This window comes from Octodon degus, unplaced genomic scaffold (genome assembly GCF_000260255.1).
Source record: "Octodon degus isolate 3935 unplaced genomic scaffold, OctDeg1.0 scaffold00091, whole genome shotgun sequence".
Lineage (NCBI taxonomy): Eukaryota > Metazoa > Chordata > Mammalia > Rodentia > Octodontidae > Octodon > Octodon degus.
The window spans coordinates 4,111,976-4,116,300 of NW_004524667.1; the positions used below are offsets into that span (position 1 = coordinate 4,111,976).

A 4,325-nucleotide genomic window follows, 5' to 3' on the forward strand; every position below is an offset into this window, starting at 1 on the left:
AACGTGAATGTACTAGACATTTATAGAATATTTATCAGCTACTGAGCTAAGCTGGGTATTTCATAGCTAAAAATATATGTATGGCTATTGCCCTTATGCAATTTACAGTCTTAAAAGGAAAATATGACATTTTGAATAATAAAAAAAGATGAGAACTTTCTAGGTTCAACATGAATAAGATTAAGCAAAACAAAAAGGGAAACTTTAACCTTGACAAGATGAACATGGATAACCACATAGTGCTGAAAATGAACCAGATAAATTAATGGTGTGATGAATAGATTCATCTGTCCAGAGGATAAAGAGTTGGCAAAGTGTTTAGGAAGAGATATGCGGTAAATGAGATTAGCTCTGGGTAGTCTAGGTCTCTGGGTGCCAGACTAAGAAGTCCGGGGAATGCACATTGCGAGCATGAGGACAGAGGCGATTAGGTGATGACAGTGATAAAAAATTATGAATTCCAAGTGGAGAGTTAGAGTATGTGTATGTCGTAGATGTCAAGGCTGGCTCAGAAATGTCAAAAATAGTAAGTGGGGGAAATGAAAATCGCTAACTGGATTTTGCTCTTTGGAGATTACTGGTGTACTCTGAGATAATAAATTTAATAAAGTTATAAGAATAAAAACATAATCAGCAAGCATAAGAATAGCTTACCAAACCTGGCATGGTGACACATGGCTGTCATCCCAGCACGTGGGAGGCTAGCCTGGGCTGCATAGTGAGTTCAAGGCCTGCCTGAACTACATAGTGAGACCCTGTCTCAAACAAACAAATAGACCAACAAACAAAAATAGAACATCTTGCCAAATGCTTGTGTTTTACAGATGCTATAAGACCTCAAAATGTGCATACACACACACAGACACGCACACACACACACACACACACACACACACCATGCAAGTATTTTGTGGTTAAAATAAATTTAAGAAAAACAAAGTTAAATAAGTTTATTATAGTACCTTCCCATCCATTTTTTAATACAGTGCTAACAAGTGTGACTTAAGAGGAGAGAAGTGATCAGTCGTGTTTCCTAAACTTGCTAGAAGGCATGTTGTATTTCATCAAAGACTAGTTAATGTATTTTCAGAATACAAATATCCATCAAGTGCAACGTGGGAAACTTCCAGAAATTGTATTATGTGAAAGGAAAAAATAGTAACTATATTTATGAGAGACAGTAGAATCTTTCCCTGGTGGTGATGCCTTTGGGGGTTAAAGGAACAAATAACAAGAATTTGCATCAACAAATACTAACAATGAGTTACAATTGAAAGCAGGTTGTGACATTGTAATCTTTATTCTCTCGCCATTCATCTCTGCTCAGGCTATAATGGCCAGGAAGAGCTTAGTCCAAAAAGGAAATCAAATATCTGTGCTCCTTTCTAATCACTTAAGCTTTGTAATATGGCATGTCCAACTAGGTCCCCAATCCCTCAGAGTCCTGGACAGTACCTGTGCGTGACTTACTGGGAACCAGGCCACGCAGCAGGAAGCAAGCAGTGGATGGGTAAATGAAGTTTCCTTTGTATTCACAGCTGCTCCTCATGGCCCACTGCATGCCTGAGCTCTGCTTCCTGTGAGATAGCATCATGAACTCTACTATGAACTGTGTGTGAGGAGAATCTAAGTTGGGTATGACTTATGCAAATTTAATCCTGAAACTGTTTCCCCCAACTTGTCTCTGACTTGTATGCACATATCTTCCCAAACTTATGTGTTCATAGGTGTCATTAAGAAGTGGCCAGTGTCATCTAAGATGTGTGATACTGGGATTAAGGATGTGTGATAATTAAATGGGCTTAGCATAGTTCTGGGGTAGATAATGGGAAAGTCCATCCTGGCTGTGGGTGGCACCATTCTATAAGCTTACTGCTGAGGTAAGCTAGAAAGGAAAAGGAGGCTTGCTGCTGCTGCTGCTGCTTCTTACCTGCTTTGTCATGGCCTGTTTCTCCTCCACCATGTCACTGTGGCTTAGCACCAGCTGACTATTGATTGAAAACTGTGAAAACTATGAGGGAAAATAAACCTTTTTTTCTGTAACTTGTGGGTGTCAGATATTTTGTCTCAGTGACAGAAGAGTAACTAAGACACCCTCTGTGGAAAACCTGTCTTCCATGAATATAGGCCCTAGTTTAGGCCAAAAAGTTTGAGGGCTTCTGAACTAGAAGAAATTTTATTATGTCTAAACTTCACTCTAGTTTGTCATGATTTCTCAGCTAAAGTTATAGTATTTGATGGCCATGACCAGGAGTTGAAAGTGAAAAGCTAGTTCTCTTTTTCTTCACAAAAAATATGTAAAAGCCATTTATTAAATGTGGATTCTCTAGCTTGACATCAATTGACCATTTAAGTGCAGCATTAAAAATTTCTCATTGAATTCTCTAGACCAAGTCCTGATATAAACCCCCACGTCTAGTCAGATTTTCTCTCACCTAAGCCAGATCTATGGTTTCTTTGGTCACAAGTTTTACTAATCTACTTATAGTGTAAGTTTTACAGAGGCCTTTTTATTGTTAACTAACGTGAACACAGAAGGAGGCCTCAGTACGAGATTGTCTGGAAATTCAGCAAGTCATGCACAGTTTGACTCTCCACCTTTGACTCCCTGTGTTGATCTCCCGAAGCAGAAGCCTGTGAACTCCTTGCCAGCAAAGTGATAAAACATATCATTCCAGAGCTGTGTGCTCAGAGGAAAAGCCAGTGATCACCACGTGATACGATAGAGTGCTCTGCTAAGGGCACTTTAATTTGTTGGGATGAAGACAAGTGGAGATATAAATAATGGGCACACAATGACTAAGGACATGCTGCGATTAATGGCCAGACAGTATTAGGTCTACCAAGAGCTTCTGTTACTCTGACTGCCCCCATGTTGCCTCACTGTTAAAAATATTTACTCTGAGGCAAGACATTAGGAAATTAACCTTACAAATGAAGGATCTGGAAGTTGGAAGCCAGTACTGAGAAAAGAATAAGCTAGATAATGAAAGGAGACTTCTATATTCAATCTTAGAAAAACTGGATTGTATAATACATCAATCAGATGTTTAGTTAGAATATAATTTTTCTTTATTCCTCTGTTCAAATGAGATTCACAACATAAAATTATCCAGTTAAAATATACAAGTTAGGCTTGTGATGTTTGTATATGTGGAAAGCCATGTACCCGCTGCTCTAGCCCACGAGACTCTGCAAGGTGAGATCCCAAAGGGCCATGAGAGACAGGAAAGTCCACCTCACTGGTTGCCTAGATGGTAGCATGTAACAATGCTCAACATGCATTCTAATCACAGATTGGTTCACACTTCTGACTGCTGTGATGTAGTGGAGCAAGTTGGAGCTTATCAGGAAATTAAAGATCCAAAAGATGAGGAGACATGGAAGAACTTTTCATGCAGTCCATGGTTTGAACTTTCTCCACAGGGTGGTCATGGGACTAATAGTGATCACCTGGACCACACTGAGGAGACAGGTGGTGCAGATGGAAAGACCACGAGCCACCCTTTCAAAATAAATCACAATTTTGCACCCACTATTACCTAGGAAGTTTCTAAAATAAAAAATTGTGGTTGTACCTCTGATAGCCATGCTACATATAATGACTGAAAAGGCAAAGTGGATGAGGATAAAGTCTATGGTTCTTTTCTGAGTAATCATAAAAAAGCATATATATGTTTTACAAATATAAAGATGTTCCTAATAATTCCAAGTACACTAAAAGAGAGAAAATTATTCTCTGGATGAAGTTACTCCAAATCATCTTTTGATGTCATGGATATGACTAGAAAAAGATGTTTTGAGAAACACAAATGAATGAACATGATATTCTTTAAAAAATTTAAAACAAATAAAATATACAAGTTAGGCCACTATACTTCTTTGCATGGTAGCCTTCCCTCATGCTATAGCATGTCCTTCTTTTCCTACTTTTATTTGGCCCAAATTCACTCTGTAGAACCAGTTTCTTTTTTGCTGAAATATTATTATTATTTTATATAATACATAATATATATAATTTATTGATGTGTAGTATATTCATAATATTGTACAATCATCACCTTTAGTTCAAAAAAGTAGGGACAGGGAGATAGTTCAGTGGCATATGTGACTGCCTAGCAAGTGTAAGGTCCTAGTTTGATCCCTGGTACCAGAAAAAAAAGCACTTTAAAATTTCATCATCCTGGAACATATTTCTTTTCAACTGAATTTATTTGAATGAATGTAAAACTATTTATTGATCACTGCTCACCATTATTTACAATAAAGTGAACAATATACATTGGGATGACATTCTGACTACTACAAGGTTGTTCCCCTAGCTT

General features: G+C 37.8%; 1 pseudogene; it reads right to left on the bottom strand.

The window, feature by feature from the left end:
* Window positions 1–3,108: 3,108 nt before the first annotated feature.
* LOC105743018 lies at window positions 3,109–3,763 on the bottom strand (annotated as a pseudogene).
* Window positions 3,764–4,325: the final 562 nt, after the last annotated feature.